This window comes from Choloepus didactylus, chromosome 4 (assembly GCF_015220235.1).
Source record: "Choloepus didactylus isolate mChoDid1 chromosome 4, mChoDid1.pri, whole genome shotgun sequence".
Classification (NCBI taxonomy): Eukaryota; Metazoa; Chordata; class Mammalia; order Pilosa; family Megalonychidae; genus Choloepus; species Choloepus didactylus.
This window is the reverse complement of record NC_051310.1, coordinates 2,771,189-2,788,402: the sequence shown is the minus strand read 5'-3', so window position 1 is coordinate 2,788,402 and position 17,214 is coordinate 2,771,189. Positions and strand designations below refer to the sequence as shown.

General features: G+C 48.5%; 1 long non-coding RNA gene across 5 annotated transcripts; it reads right to left on the bottom strand.

The window, feature by feature from the left end:
- Positions 1-1,952: 1,952 nt before the first annotated feature.
- On the bottom strand, positions 1,953-12,720 carry LOC119533118. Of its 5 annotated transcripts, none has more exons than XR_005216585.1 (4): positions 12,661-12,720; positions 10,739-10,800; positions 6,865-6,990; positions 1,953-2,283 (listed from the first exon to the last, which is right to left on the bottom strand). It is a non-coding gene; the product is annotated as an uncharacterized LOC119533118 (long non-coding RNA). The 5 variants fall into 5 exon arrangements; XR_005216583.1 differs by lacking the exon at positions 12,661-12,720 and adding an exon at positions 12,440-12,498; XR_005216584.1 differs by lacking the exon at positions 12,661-12,720 and adding an exon at positions 12,388-12,442 and having other exon boundaries at positions 6,839-6,990.
- Between the last annotated feature and the right edge of the window lie 4,494 nt (positions 12,721-17,214).

Genomic DNA, 17,214 nt, shown 5'->3' with positions numbered 1-17,214 from the left:
ATAGCTCCCCCCCCAGCCCCTGCTGCTCCCCGGGGCCTCATCCATGGGACAGACAAGCTGGAGGGGTGTGACCCACATGGGCCCAGCCCCTCCTGGGGGACCCCAGCAGGGACACCCCCACGGTGGACCAGCGCCTCCTCCAGTGAGGGGGGTCAGCCACTGCCTGGGGTCTCCTCCCCTCGACCACTGCCCCAGGCCAGGTCACCGGATACCTTCTCGGTCCTGTGGCCAGCCCTGCCCAGGGGCCACTCAGGGAACTGCAGCGGGGGAGCCCAGCAGCCGGCTCGCTTGGCCCTTTTGGATGGAAGGAGTGCTCCCATTCCCCCCAACTGGCCCCTGGCCCAAGACATGGCTGCCCGTGGGGTCCCGGAGGAGGGGGGGAGCACCCTGGCAGGGCTGGTTTTGGGGGGCTCCCCAAGAGGGGTGGCTCTGGACCCTGAGGAGTCAGGTGTGAGGCGGACAGTGGGTGATGGACGACTGCTTGTCCTTTCACCTCCTGCCTCAGGCCTTGGCCCCTAAGCCCCTGCCTCCTTCTCCCTGATCCATCTGCAGAAGCTCAGCACACCACCTCCTGGAAGCCCTCCAGGACTGCCAGGCAGGGGTGCCTCTGGGGGATGCCCGCAGTCCCCAGGAGACTGTACAGGCCTCACGGTGCTGCCACATGACTGTTCAGCTCTCCCGGGGCTCCCCACTCGGCCGGGCATACCCCCAGAGCCCAGGGCAGCTGCTCGTCGGACACCTGTGGGTGCTGCTGCCTGCTCCTGGGGTGTGACCCCTGGCAGGTAGGACTCCCCTCCACACACAGCCCTGGGCCCCATCAGTACCCAAGGGGGCTCTAATTACAAGATTACAGGCCTCTGAACTATTCAGTGTTGACTCACCGGGCAGCCGCCCGTCCACTGCCCCTGCCTCGGCACCCAGTGTGGACATGACGTGGACACAGCGTGGAGGCGGACACACTGAGTCAGCTGGGCCGGCACTGAGAACTCATGGCAGCGCTCGGGGCCCCTGCAGGGTGCGGGGATCCCCAGGCTGCTCAGCCGAGGGCCACAGTGGGTGGGGGGAAGAGAGCTGAGTGGGGCAGAGGGGGCTGCAAGCCAGGACCCCGCTTGGCCTGTGTCTGCTCTCCGGCCTCTGCCCCCCCCGCCGCCTGGGGATGCGCGCTCAGCCTGCCCGAGGTGGCGGGTGGAAACCCAGGGGCCCCTGGGGTCCGAGGCTCCCGCAGGTGGGGGTGGCTGACTTGGGCCAAGCCCCCTGAGCTTCAGGGTCTTTGATCAGTGCTTTTCTCTGCACTGACATCTGCAGGCTCCTAATTTAAAAAGCGAAGTGAGAGAGGAGAGGGTTGAGCGGGATGGGGAAAGGGCCCCGGACAAGGAGTGGGGCAGCAGGAGAGAGACCTGTGCACTTGGCAGCCAAGAGGGCTTCCTGGAGGAGGCTGCCCAGTGGGCCAGGGGCAGGACTCGCTGACCACAGGACTCCTTGCAGGCCACCGACAGACAGACAGACAGCCGTCAGCAGGGCCCCAGCTCGTCCCCCGACGAAACGCCAGCCCAGGGCCCCGTCCGCCGAGCACCCCCGCGCGCCGCCAGGATGCCGGCCTGAAACCCCGTGTCTAACTGCGAGACGCAGGTCACATTAGCTGCCACGGCTTCCCCGGAAAAGGAGGCACAGCCACCCCGGTGCTGCCCGCGGGTCCAGCCCGCAGACCGCATCCTCAACAAAGAGGAGCAGCTCCCAGCGAAGGTTTTCATGCCTTCTCCTCCCAGGCAGTGCTTCCGGCACTGACGGCTCCCGTGAGAATCGGCGATTTCGTTAGACGCCAGCTCCTTCCTGCCGGCTCCGCTGCACCCCGCAAAATCCAGGACGGGGCCCCAGCATTGGCCCCTCCCCTGGGGAGAAGCAACTGGAAAGCTTGCGGCCGCCCTGCCACACCCCATCCTCCCGCGGCCGCCAAGCCCGTCCCCTCTCCAGGCGGGGGGCAGCTCCGGACCTGCTCCTTCCGGCAACTCCAGGACGACAGAGGGCCGGGGTGCAGCCGGCTGAGCCCCCCGGAGCCCCCTGGAGCCCCTGCCCCCTTTCACCGGGCATGGAGGGATGAGACGGACAGGTCAGGGCCACGGAACATTCTGGAGGCACATGTGTCCTGGGAGCGGAGAGGAACACGGGTCTTACCACCTCTCAGAACCTCTGTCTCCTCTTCTAACCGATTAGCATGGAGCTGGCCCGTCTCTCCCACGGGTCCCAGCATTGCCCCGTCTGTGCTCCAGAAGCATCCGTGCATGTCTGTGCAATGAAAGAATGAATGAACGAATGAATGAAGGAGAGGGAGGTGAGAGCCCCCCCTGCCCTCCCTCGTCCTGGGTTGGCTTCCCCCACCCCCTGCCGCCCCAGGGAGGGTAGCACGGGAGGGGGGCAGGGAGACCTCACGGAGCCACTTGCAAGGATAAGTGAATTTGGGTAATTGCTACTCCTGGATAACACAATCTGCAGGGTTGGGGTCAGTGTGGCAGCCCTTGGGGGCCCGTCTGCCGAGGAGGAGCCAGATAACTCCAGAAACCCAGCCCAGCCCATCCTGGTCTCTTCGCCCCCAGCCACCCCCCTCAGGGCCCTTCCCTCCAGCACCCACTTTTCACTGGTCCAGGTGGAGGTGGGGGTGCTCTTGGGGGCTTGAGGAAAAGGGGCTGCTCATTCAGTCCGCAGAAGTGACTGTCTGTGAGGGTCTGTGAGACACCTCCTGGGATTCGGTGCTACAACAGGGGAAACTGAGGCCAGCCCCCTTGCATGCTCCTCACAGCACATAGTGGGGGGGCCAGGATGAGAACTGAGCGTGCTGACCCCAATGCCACCGCACTGACCCCCACAAGAGTCCCTGGGGGACAGAGCTCAGTTTCAGCCACTACTTGGGGTCTCCCCTGCACATGGGCTTCTGCCGGGCAGGCCTCACCCTTCCCCGGTCTGCTCTCCAGATGGGCCTGGACCCAGTAGCGCTGGCAGGCTGGGCTGGCCTGGGCCGAGAGGCCCTCGTAACCTCACCACTTTACAGGTAACATGTGCTAAAGGTAACTCACCTCCTTACTTACAGGTAGCTCACCTCCTTACAGGTAAGTCATCTCCTTACATGTAACTCACCTCCCTAAAGCTCTGCCTCGCTCCCTCCTGCCCTGGGGATCTCGGCCCCCAGTAAGGCCTTCTGGGATCTGACCCTGACCGACCCCTCCCTCCTCATTGGCCCCCACACGCCTGCCCGCCCAGCCCCACCTGCTGCAGCCCCTTCCTGCCTGGCCAGAAGCCCTCATGTCTCTGGCTCTTCGTGCAAGCTGCCCCCACCCCTGGACCCCAGCCCACTGCCGAGCCCCTGCTGGGTGGACGGAGCACCCTTCTTGCTCCCGGGTCCCTCTGCTTCCCCCTGCCCTGCGTTCCACCCCGGCTGTGTGTTTGTGTCGTGTTTGTGTACTCCAGGCCTGACTCCGGCTCTCCCCGGGGGCCCCGGGACCCCTGCTCGGCTCAGGGTGAGCACTCTGTCCCTGCTTGGAACAGGGATGCCGAAGATGCCACCAACAGGAGCCCAGGCCCGGGTTCTGGGCAGCTCGGTCACCGGACGCAGGCCGGGCAGCTCCGGGGGGCCTGGGGAGGGGGTGAGCCGGGGCCTCGTGGCCATCACCGGGACACCTGCCTCCTGCCCCGCAGCTAGTGCAGTCCACACCGTGTCCCCAGGCCTCGTCCACACGGGAGGGCCAGAGTGGCTCGAGCCACCTGCATGCCAGGACTGAGAAAGCCTTTGCTTACTTCGTGCTCATTCATTCATTCATGCAGGAGACACTCCCTGAGCATGTGGGCAGGCTGGTTGCTGGAGGAGGAGCAAGAGTAGGAGGGGTGAGCAGGGCAGAAGCCTCCGGCTCCACTTACAGCCCAGGAGGGAGGAGGGAGAGTTGACTGAGGCCCCCCTCAGGCAACAAAGGCGCCCTGGGCTGCCCAGAATGAGCTCACAAGCTCAGGAGCTCAGGGCACCTGCCTCCCCCCAGGCCAGCAGGAAATGTCTTCATAAAATATTGATTGGTTTGCACAAGCCCTTTGTCAGGACTGGGGAAGGAGAGATTCTGCATGTGAATTAGGTCTGTCAGCACTTCCTTAACCCCTTCCTGCTTGGGTGCAGAGCAGGTGGGATTTGCGGTGGGCTTAGGGCAGCCCTGGGGACATGGTACTCAGCAGGGCAGTGCCCAGGCCCCCACAGGCACGGCTACGAGGGTCTTCCTGGGTCTGGGACCTCACCACTCATGCAGAGACGTGCCTGAGCCCCGTCCTTGCACCTGCCCCACCCCAGGACCTGCGCCAGGCTGGCTTCATCTTGGCAGCAGACCTGGGCTCGGCAGCTTCCCAGCCAGGCCTCGGCGCCCGCATTATCTGGAAGGCAGCCTGCCTCCTCCAAGGCTGGCAAGAGCTTCTGTTTTGACTTTTAAATGTCACAATCCTGGCTTTCTCATCACCGCTGGGATCAAAAGAGGGGCCTTCGCATCCTACCCCGGTGTCTGGGCTCTGTGCACGAGGGTGGGAGGCAGGAGAGAGCCCCTTTTGGCCTCTGTGACACTTGTAGGATGTGGGTAATTGTACTTCCCCTTAAACTGCTGTCAGGATGAAATGACATGGAGGCCTGTGTGGCTAGCCGGGGCCTGGCAGTCACAACTGGTCAAGAAGCAAAGCTTTCCCTATTGTGTATGAATGGAGAGAGGAGTAATGAATGAATGAGTGAGCAAGTGAGGGGGTGAATGAGTGAATGAGTGAGTGCATGAATGAGTGAATGTTGAATGAGTGGGTGAGAGAATGAGTGAGTGAATGAGTGAATGTTGAATGAATGAATGAGGGAGGGAGGGAGTCTATGAGTGGGTGAGTGAATGGGTGAGTGAGTGAATGAGTGAATGTTGAATGAATGAATGAGGGAGGGATTGAGTCTATGAGTGGGTGAGTGAATGAGTGAACAAATGAGTGGGTGAATGAGTGAGTGAACAGTGAATGAGTGGGTGGGTGAATGAGTGGGTGGGTGAATGAGTGAGTGAGTGAATGAGTGAGTGAGTGAATGAGTGAGTGGGTGAATGAATGAGTGGGTGAATGAGTGAAGAAGTGGGTGAATGAATGAGGAGTGAATGAGTGGGTGGGTGAATGAGTGAGTGAATGAATGAGTGAGTGTTGAATGAGTGGGTGAGTGAATGAGTGGGTGAATGAATGAGTGAATGAATGAGTGAGGGAGTGAATACATGAATGAGTGAGGGGGGGTCCAGCCTGGCCCCAGCTTGCCTGCAGGGGCTGGGACAACTCGCACTCACTCATTCACTCATCCACTCATTCACCATTCACTCACCCCCTCATTCATTCACTCATTCACCCCCTCACTTGCTCACTCATTCATTCATTACCCCTCTCCATTCATACACAATAGGGAAAGCTGGGAAGCCTGGGAAGCCTGCGTCCGGCCGCCCCTCTGCTCCCCACAATCCCTGGGCCCGGCCCCCGTTCCCGCAGGTGCAGCTCAGCTCCAGCCGGGGCCTCCGTGCTGGGGGCTCCGGGACTGAGCTTCTCTCCGCTCCAGCTCCTGGGCCTGGATATCCCTCCGGATGCCCGGCCATTCCCTGGGCCCTTCCTGCGCCTTGTCTTCCAGCACCTTCTATCCCTGTGACCTTTCGGATGCCCCTGCCATGCCAGGTGGGCTCACAGAGCTGCTCCCAGGGATGACGTGGCAACCACTGGGGAGACAGAAGGGCCCCAGCCTCAAAGCCCCATCTGCAGCCTCACTGTGCAGAGGGCAGGCCCTGGGCAGTCACCGCTGGGCACTTGCCAGGGCCCTCCTGGTTGTCTGTCCATCCATCCAGCCCCCCAACTCCCCACCCACCCCTCCGTCCATTTAGCCAACAGCTCGGGGGTGCCAGCTATGAAGCCCCAAGAGGACGTTGGCTGGTGTCCCAGGGCTGCGGCCGTAACCTGTGGGTGTCCGAGGGCCTGAGACCCAGGGCTCCCACAGCAAGCAGGGGGAGTGGGGAGTCACCAGGGGTCGCCTCCCAGGGCACAGACGGCTGCAGACCACCCCTCAACCAGCGTGAGTCCTGCAGCTCCCACCCTCGGGCGGGGGGGCTCTTTCTCTGGCCTCTGACGGGCGGGTGGATGGATGGACATGCGGGCTGTCACTCATTCTCCTTTGTCTTGGTTCCGAGAGCTTTGGCTGATGCGGAGACTTCACACACGCACACACAGGCACACATGTGCACATGCATGCACACAAATGTGCAAACACACATGTACACACACACACACACACGTGTGCACACAAACACACCGCCTTGTCAACACCACTCCCTGCTCCTGTCCACACCAGAGGTGCTAGCTGTCCTGCCAGGGGTTTCTAAACCGGGCAGTCTGCACCACCCTCCTCACACACTCCTCTCTGATGGATTCACCACTTTGTTTGTTTGGGGCCTTCCAGAATCTTTCCTTCTGGAGAGACAAAGCTTTGGGAGAAATATTGGACCAGGAGTTGGGGAGACTGGGTTCTGCCCTCTGTTTGCTGGGTGCCCTGCTCAAGCCCGCCCCTTGCTGGACTTGACCTTTCCCAGATGGAGGTCAAGGGCAGTGGACACAGTGACCTTGCAGCCCTCCCGGGTGGGACCCCTATCACTGCTTGACCTTGACCTCTGTTCAGGGCACCCAGGAGGCACCGAGTGCAGCTGAGGGGCTGCCACCTCGAGAAACACTTGGGTGACACCGTAAAGGCCAGGGCAGTGCAGAGGCACCTCCGGGAGAGGAAAGGGGGGGCTTCCGACTGTGCACCCACCCCCACCCACCTTCCACTCACTCGGCTCAAGCCGAGCCCCTCGGCACCTGCTGTAACTGAGGCACGGGAGAGCAGCCGCGTCCCAGAGAGTGAGCCCCAACCAGGCCAGCTCCTCGTTGGGTTGTTAATCCTTGTGGTGGGGACTCCAGATAAGCAGCTCGAGCCTCTGATTCCTGATTTATTGGTTTTAGACAGAAAAATGTTACTTCCTGTTATACAGGCTAAACAATAATTACCCTACGTTCTAGTCACCAGCTATCCAACTCCTAAGAGCTGCCAACTTTTACAACGTTAAGGTTTATGACATTTTTTTCTGTTTTGTAATTGTAAATAAGTTTTCCATATATTTTGTCTCTTTGCTGATTTTTACAATTGAAAACCAGTAAGTAGCATTTTCAATACAATGTAAATATTACACAGTGCAAAATTCTGCTCCCAGTGATGACAGATGGGAACTGGATTTACCTTCTCCTCAAACAAATAAATAACAGGTGAAGTATGTAAAATAATGGTTTTGAGATACTGAAACATGTGCAGTGCAGAACAGTGATTCCGGGAGAGAGGAAACAATTGATTCCCACCATTTCCCCCCGGCTGCCTGGGGAGAGCAACACAGCCTCATGGAGGGCCCGTAAAAGCAGGTCTCAAAAGACGTGAACTGGTACAGAGCCCACATCACTGTGTCCTATAAAAAGCTCAAGAATATTTAAAGTAGAGCAAAAACATCGAGCAGCCAACAACATAAAAATTATCATGTCTGGAATCCCACCCCAGGCATGCAAAGAGGCAGGAAAATACAACCCACAATGAGAAGACAAACCAATCCGTTGAAACAGACCCGGAAATGTGGCATGGTCAAATGAGTGGACAAGGATATTAGAACTGCTGGTATGAAACATGGCAGTTAGTCCTATGAGTGAGGTTGGCTAGGATATCACAGCCGGTTATTTAATCAAGCAGTGATCTAGGTGTTTCTGTGAAGGAATCTTGTGGCTGTGATTAGCATCTGTAGCCAGCTGACTGTGAGTTAAGGAGATTACACTTGATAACGTGGGTGAGCCTCACCCAGTAGGTTGAAGGCTTTAAGAGCAAAAGCTCAGGTTTCTGAGGAAGAAGAAATCCTACTGCTGCATCGCCAGCCCACCAGCCTGCCCTAAAAACTCAGATTTGACAACCCCCATAAGTGCAGGAGCAATTCCTTAAAATAAATCTCAGTATGTGTGTATGTGTGTTTCTCTGGAGAGAACTGACTGACACCTAAATATAGTCCACTTGTAAGGACAGTAGAAAAATGCATGAGCATGTTAAGGAGACACATGGGAGATATTAAAAAAAGAAAAAAACATTGATATTCAACTTCTGCTGATGACAGATGCAAAGCCTGTGATGGGGGAAAAATACCGGCTGGAGTTAACAGCAGATCAGAGACTGTGTTGCACAGGCAGAGGACAAACAGAAGGACACTGTTACAACAGTCGTCTGCTGTACATGAAGTGGTGGGCTAGGACTTGGGGTTAGAATATGAGAAGTTAAAGACATAACCTATAAAACCGAAAGTGACTGCACACAAGACTGACGTACAGCCAAAAGTCAACGAAGGAGATAAAATGGAATCATAATAAATACCCAGTTAAACCAGAAGAAATTAGACAAAGGGGAAAGAGAAAGAAAGAAAAATGGGACAAATGGAAAAAATAGAAAGACGTTTTTTTTTTAACCCAATCATATAAATTCTCAGGTTAAAATTCTAAATACCAGAATTTAAAGGCAGAGTTTGTCTTATTGGGAGAGAAAAGGCAAGAACCAATTATATATTGCCTATAGGAACTCCCCCCCCCCTTTAAGTATAAAGCTATAAACAGGTTAAAAATGAAAGTTTAGAAAAAGATGTACCATGCTAACACTATCAAAAGAAAGCTGGGGTAGCTTTTTTAATATTGATCAAATTATATTTCATGGCAAGGAAAGCCGGAGATAAAGAGAACCATTTAATAATGACACAAGGGTCAATTCATCTGTAGGACATAAAAACCCTGAGTGTGTGTGTATATAATCACAGACATTCAAAATACATGAAGCAGAAACTGATAAGAGATGCAAGTAGAACTAGATAAATACACAATTATAAACAGATTTCAGTAATTAATAGAAGAAATAAATCGAAAATCAGTACTAGCTATAGACAACTTGGCCTAGATGACATTTACAGAACACTCACCCACTACAAGAGCACACCACCTTTTAAGGGCACACAGAATTTTTACCAAGATTGGCCATATTCTGGGCCAATAAAACAAGTATCAATAAAGGCAAATAGATTCAAATTGTATGAAGCATGTCCTCAGCCAAAATGGAATTCAGTTAGAAATGAATAACAGAGAAATATTTGAAAAACGCCAAGTATTTGGAAGATGAATATCAGACGCTTCTAAATAAGCCATGGCTCAAAGGGAAATTGGAAAGTTTTTTGAAGTGAATGACACTAAAAATGTGACATTCTGGAATTTGGGCGATGCAACTAATGTAGGGCTTGGGGGAAATGTTACCACTGAACACCTACATTATAACAAAAAATAAAGATCTCAAATCAATGACCTAAGCTTCCAACTTGAGACACGGGAAAAAGAAGAGTAAATTAAACCCAAAGTAAGCAGAAGAAAGGAAATAATGAAGATAAGAGCAGACATCAATGAAAGAGAAAATGAAAAACTAATCAATAAAAGTAAAAGCTGATTCCTCATAAAGATCAATAAGTTGATAAACCTCTAGCCACACTGATCAAGAGAAATAGAGAAGATACAATTATCTGTATCAGGAAGGAGAGTGTGGACATCAGCAAATTCTCTACAGTTATCATAAGGAAAAATGGAATATTACGAGCAACCTCTTGTCAATAAATTTGGCAACTTGGACATTGAAAGACATGAAGTACCAAAGTTCACGCAAGAAGAAACAGAAGTTGACCCCAATGTTCCTACATCTATTAAAGAAATGAGTTTGTAATTAAATCCTTACACCCAGAAGCCCAGATGGTTTCCATGGTGAAGTCTACCAATTTTTAAGAAAGAAATAAATTCTACACAAATTCTTCCAGATACTATTAGAGGAGGGGACTCTTCTTTTTTCATTCTATGAAGCCAGAATCAACCTGATATTAAATCAAAGACATCACAAGAAATGATAATCGAGTACAGCATCCCTCATGAACAAAGATGCAAAAATTCATACCAAAATTTTACCAAATCAAATCCACCTGCCTATAGAAAGGATACTATATCATGACTAAGGGGTTTATCACAGGAAGACAAGGTTGGTTTAACATGCAAAAATCAGTCAAATTAAGGGAAAACATGATCATCTCAATAGAAAGATCCAACAGGGATTCAAGATTTTTAGAAAACCTCTCAGAAAACTAGGAATACAGTGAAGCTTCGTCACCTGATAAAAGCTATCTACAAAAAAATCTGCATGTAATACATTTGATGGTGAAAGACCAAATGCTTTCTTAAGACTGAGAGCAAGGCAAGGTTTTCTATGCACCACTTTTATTCACCATTGTATTCCAGGTTCTACCAGTGCAATAAAGTTCTACAAGCCACCCAGATTGGATAGAATTAAAACTTCTTTATTCTCTATGTAGAAAATCCTCTGGAACCCCACAACAAAAAATTATACTAAACTAATAAGTGAGTTAGCAAAGTGGAAGGATTCAAGATCAATACCCACCAATCAATTGTATTTTTATATACTTGTAACAAAAAATCAGTAATTGAAAAAAATTTTAAAGTGCTGTTTGAATATCATTAACAAACATGAAAAGCATAGCCATACATCTGACAAAAGTTGTGTAAGATTGATACATTGAAAGTACATAGTGTTGCTGAGAAAAATGCAAGGAAACCTAAACAAATGAAGACATACCGTGTTCATGGATGGATCTGAAGACTTGAAGTTCTTGAGACATCAGTTTTCCTCCAGCCAATCTGTAGATCAATGGAATCTCAATCAAAATGTCATCAGGAATTTTTTTGTAGAAATGGACAATTAGATTATAAGACTTATGGAAATGCAAAGAACTTAGTATAGTGAAAACAACTTTGAAAAAGAAAAATGAAGTTGGAGGACTTACTCTACCTGATTTCAAGACTAATTATAAAGCTGCATTAATCAAAACAGTATGATACTGGCATAAGGATAGACAAACGGATCAGTGGCTCAGAGTAGAGAGTCCAGAAATAGATGCATAGATGGTCAATTGATTTTTGACAAAAGTGAAAAGACTATCCAGTGGATAAAGAATAGTCTTTTTAACAAATGGTGGGGATAAAAAAGAAAAAGAAAAAGACCTTTGGTCCATACCTAATAGTAGATGCAAAAATTAATTCAAATGAGTAACAGAGTTTTTTCTGATTTAGGGAAAATTCATTTTTTTCTAAAATTCAATTTCATTGAGATTATTCACATACCATACAATCATTCAACGTGCACAATCAATTGTTCACAGTACCATTATATAGTTGTGCATTGATCACCACAATTATTTTTTTCATTTTTTAGAACATTTTCATTACTCCAGAAAAGAAATAAAAAAAAAGAAAACTCAATTCCTCCCATACCCCTAATCCACCCCCCTCCATTTTTGACTCATAGTATTGGCATAGTACATTTGTTGCTGTTGATGAAAGCATGTTAAAATACTGCTAACTGTAGTGTATAGTTTGCAAAAGGTAGTATGTATTTTTTCCTATACACCCCTCTATTATAAACTTCTAGTTATAGTGTCATACATTTGTTCTAGTTCATGAAAGAGATTTCTAATATTTGTACAGTTAATCACGGACATTGTCCACACAAGATTCACTGTTGAATACATTCCCATCTTTTAACCTCCAACTTTCCTTCTGGTGACATATGTGACTCTAAACTTCCCCTTTCCACCACATTCAGACACCATTCAGCACTGTTAGTTATTCTCACAAGAACATGCTACTGCCACCTCTGATCATTTCCAAACACTTAAGCTCAACCTAGTTAAACATTCTGTTCATAATAAGCAACAACTCCCCATTCTTTAGCCTCATTCTATATCCTGGTAACTTATATTTCATGTCTATGAGTTTACATATTATAATTAGTTCCTATCAGTGAGACCCTGCAATATTTGTCCTTTTGTGTCTGACTTGTTTCACTCAATATAGTGCCCTCAAGGTTTCTTCATCAACCCGTTTTTTTAAGACAGTTTTGTTCACGCACCATACATTCCATCCTAAGTAAACAATCGATGGTTCCCTGTATAGTCACATATTTATGCATCACCACCATCACCACTAACTATATAAGGACATTGCTATTTCTTCCACAAAGAAAGAATAAGAGTCAAAGAAGGTAGAGAGACAAAAGAAAAAGAAAAAGAAAGAAAGAAAATGAAAGCTAAAAAGTAACAAAAGAAAAGATAAAATTAAAATAAAGTACAATAGAGGAGGAGCTAAGATGGCAGCATAGAGAGGAGTGGAAGACTGTTAGTCCCCCCCTGGAACAATTCATAAATGACAAAAAAACTAGTAAATAACCTGGAATAACTGCGGGGAGACAAACGTGACTGTCCTCTCATCATCCACCAACCTGAATTGGGAGGAATGCCCGAGATCACAGCATAAAATCTGTAAGTAAAACTGCGGACCTGCGCTGAGAGCCGAGAGCCAAGAGCCCCCCCTCACGGAAGCCAGGCAGTGCTAGAGAGCAGCACTCTCTCAGCCCAGCTCCAACTGGGGTTTCAGTGTTAACTGCTCAATACAGACAGCGAATCCTCAACAAGCAGACAGAGGCTTTTGGAGACAACTGACCTTGGGAGAGTCGGGGGACATATCGGTCTCAGGATGGGGAGCCCAGAGGATCGGATGCTGTCTCTGGCTGATGAGTGAACCTGGGAGCTTTTCTGTCCCTTTCTCTCTCTGTGGAGAAAGCCTCAGCCATTTTCAGCCCACAGCACTTTGCAGTAAAGAAAGCCTCAGCCATTTTAAAATCAAAACACTTTGATCCGCAGAGTCAGAGAAACAAAGAACTTATTGATATGAAGATGACATCTCTGGAGGGGGCATAGCTTCCCAAGAGGAAAGGGAGGGGCCCAGATCTACTGCCCACCTTTCCGGAACCAGACCCCAAAGCCTGGGGGAGGCCACACGCTCTTACATAGGCAGTGACAGGCTGACAGGTGCACCTGCAGGGCAGGAAAGCACAGGTGTATCAATCTTCCAAGAAAAACCATCAGGGAAACCAGATACTGAATATTTCCTCCTTCTGTGACCTGAGCCTGTTCTTGTCTGGGAAAACCTGACTGGAGTGGCCTAGGAGGTCAGATGCCTAGACAACAGAAAACTACAACCTACACTAAGAAAAACTATGGCCCAGTCAAAGGAACAAATGTATACTTCAACTGAGATACAGGAATTTAAACAACTAATGCCAAATCAATTCAAAAAGTTTAGAGAATATTTTGCAAAAGAGATAGAGGCTGTAAAGACAACACTGGGCATACATAAGGCAGAAATCGAAAGTTCAAAAAAACAACTAGTAGAATCTATGGAAATGAAAGGCATAACACAAGAGATGAAAAACACAATGGAAACATACAACAGCAGATCTCAAGAGACAGAAGAGAACACTCAAGAACTGGAGAACAAAACATCTGAAAGCCTACACGTGAAGGAGCAGATGGAGAAAAGAATGAAAAAATATGAGCAACGTCTCCGGGAACTTAAAGATGAAACAAAGTACAAGAATGTACGTATCATTGGTGTCCCAGAAGAAGAGAAGGGAAAAGAGGCAGAGGTAATAATAGAGGAAAAAAATTTTTTATCACAATTGTTGAATACTCTAGATTTCACCAGGTTACACAGTCTCATTCTTTATCTTTCCTCCTTTCTTCTGGTGTCTCACATGCTCCCTACCTTCCTCTCTCAACCGTATTCATAGTTATCTTTGTTCAGTGTACTTACATTGCTGTGCTACCATCTCCCAAAATTGTGTTCCAAACCACGCACTCCTGTCTTCTCCTATCACTGGTAGTGCTCCCTTTAGTATTTCCTGTAGGGCGGGTGTCTTGTTCACAAAGTCTCTCATTGTCTGTTTGTTGGAAAATATTTTGAGCTCTCCCTCATATTTGAAGGACAGCTTTGCTGGATATAGGATTCTTGGTTGGTGGTTTTTCTCTTTCAGTACCTTAAATATATCACACCACTTCCTTCTTGCCTCCATTGTTTCTATTGAGAAATCCACACATATTCTTATCAAGCTTCCTTTGTATGTGATGGATCACTTTTCTCTTACTGCTTTCAGGATTCTCTCTTTGTCTTTGACATTTGATAATCTGATTATTAAGTGCCATTCTGTTTGGGTTACACTGTGCACTGTGCTTCTTGGACCTGTAGTTTTATGTATTTCATAAGAGATGGGAAATTTTCATTGATTATTTCTTCTATTATTGTTTCTGCTCCCTTTCCTGGAATACAGGCATTTTCTGGTTCTCTAAGATCCGTCTCTGAAAGCCTCTGTATTTGTTTTTTTATTATTTTTTTTCCCATCAGCCCCACCTCCTCTCCACTGGGAGCAACCTCAGGGTTTGTCTATGTTTGTAGCTTGTATTCAGTAGTCCACATTTGTTAATTAAAACCCCAGTTGGAGCTGGGCTGAGCTGTATCCGCTGGCTCTGGGAATGCTGCTTTCTCCCACAGCGAGGTCCTGCAGCCCAGCCTGCTGGGGGGGAGGGGGCTCCCGGCACGTTTCTGCAGCTTTTACTTACAGACTTTATGCTGTGATCTCAGCCTTTCCTCCCAATCCAGGCTGTTGTATGATGTGTGGACAGTCATGGTTGTCCCTCAACAGCTGTTCCAGATTATTTACTAGTTGTTCCTGGTTGTTTATTAGTTGCTCTAGAGGACTAACTAAATTCCACACCTCTCTATGCTGCCGTGTTGCCCCCTCCCTTGAGTAAAAATTTTTTTTCCCTTAAACTATAACACCTCTGGAAGAAAAGATAGCAGAAAATCTTTGTGACTTTGGAAAAGGCAGAGATTTTTTAGATATGACATCAAAAGCATAATACATAGCCAAACCAATTGAGAACTTAATTCAAAATTAAGAACTCCTCTTGTTCAAAATATACTGTTAAGAGAATGAAAAGACAAGCAACAGACTGGGTGAATATGTTTTCAAGTTACATACATGATAAAGGACTTGTATCCAAAATGTATAAAAGCTCTCAAAACTCAGTAACAAGAAACAAAACACTCAATAGAAAGGGGGACAAAAGATTTGAACAGACACTTCACCAACAGAAATATATGGATGGTAAATAAGCACATGAAGAGGTAGTCAATATCATTAGTCATTAAAGAGATGCAAATTACAATCTCTACATGCCTACCAGAATGTCTAAATTTAAAAAGACTGGCCTGCCAAGTGTTGGCAAGGACGGGGAGCAGCTGGAACGCTCACATACTTCTGGCGGGAATGTGAGGCTGGTGCAACCACTTTGGAAAACAGTTTGGCCTCTATTAAATAAAAACGCACCTACCCTAGGACCCAGCAACTCTACTCTTAGAGAAAGAAAGGCATACTTCTATGCAAATATTTGTGCACAAATGTTTATAGCAGCTTTATATGTGGTAGCCAAACAAAGCAGGAACAGTCCAAATGTCCAGCTGGTTAATGCATAAACAAATCCACACAAAGGGGTATTATTCAGCCATAAAAAGCAATGGATGGATCTTAAAATAATTTTGCTGAAGGAATGAAGCCAGACCAAAAATGACATACTCTGTGATTCCATTTATATAAAATTGTAGAAAATGCAAACAAATACATAGTGACTGCAAGCAGATCAGTGGGTTCCTGGAAACAGGGCAAGGGCGGGAAACAGGAGGGAAGGACTAAAAATGGTATGAGGTAATTTTGGGGGTGACGGATATGTTCATTATCTTAATTGTAACAATGACTTAATAAGGGTTTGCACTTGTTGAAATGTATCAGGTTATACACTTTTAATATATGCATTTACTGTATGTCAATTATCCCTCAATAAAGCTGTGAAAAATAAGTATTATAGTGAAATTTTAAATATTAAAGAAAAAGGCAAGCATTGAAAGCAATTGGAAAGAAAGGACATGTCCACTACAAAGAAACTAAGCTTAGCTAGAAGCAAACTTCATAGTTGCAACAATCAAGGATGCAGACAGTGGACTCAAGCATCCCAAGCTCCAAAGGAAACCACCGTCAATCTAGAATTCCACACCCAGATGCACAGCAGTCAGGAGACAGGGTGAAATGAAGTCTTGTAGAACCAAGGCAACCCTGAGAGATTGCCCCACTGAAGACCTTCGCAGAATCTACTGCCAGGGGGTACACTTCCACGGAAGGAAAGCTGAACCCAGAAGGCTGGGATGGGTGCATGAAGTCAGGCTCAGCAAAGAAAACGCAAAAATATGCAGGTGGATCCGGGAGCACTGGGGAGCGTTGTTGACGGCCTTAGGGGACAAGCCCGCCAGGGCCTCAGAAGTGGACTTCTTTGGAGTAAGGGTCTTTGTAGACGTTATAGAGATGTGGACCTTGAGGTGAGAGCATCCTTAAAGGAGGCAGAGGAGAAGACCACGGGACGGGGGTGGCAGAGCCTGGGGGGCTGTGTCCCCAGCTGAGGCCACCAGAGTGAGGAGGGTGTGGGATGGACACTCGCCCAGAGTGAGGAGGGTGTGGGACGGATGCTCACCCAGAGCGAGGGGGGTGTGGGACGGATGGGCACTTGCCCAGAGCGAGAAGGGCATGGGGCAGATGGACACCCAGAATGAGGAGAACGTGGGACGGACGCTCGCCCAGAGCCCCCAGGAGGAGCCACCCCTGAGGCCAGACTTCTGACCTCCAGAACTTGAGAGAATGGGTTTCTTTTGTTTTAAGCCCGCAAGGCTGTAGTAATTTGTTACAGCATCTCAGGAAATGAACCCAAGCATTGACTATGGGAAATAATATCGCTGATAACATGAAAATATGATGGAACCAAAACATTAGAGAAGATAAATACTCATTCATGATCTGGGGGTGGGAAAGCCTCTTAGCAACCTAAGAATACAAGAGAAATTCCTTATCCTGGTCAAGGTTATCTCTCCAATCCCATGGGAAATATTATCCTTAATGGCAAAAATTGAGCATCCTGTCACATCAGCTCCGTTTTCATGCCTCATTGTGCACAAAGTCCCAGGAGCACATTATGGCAGGAAAAATAAATATGTTTGTAGAATCTAGGAAATTTTTAAAAACTAAAATGTCACTATTTATAGACCATTCTTAAAGGAAAATTCAAGACAACTTACAGACAACTATTAGAATTAATTAGACTTTGAGTTACAGAA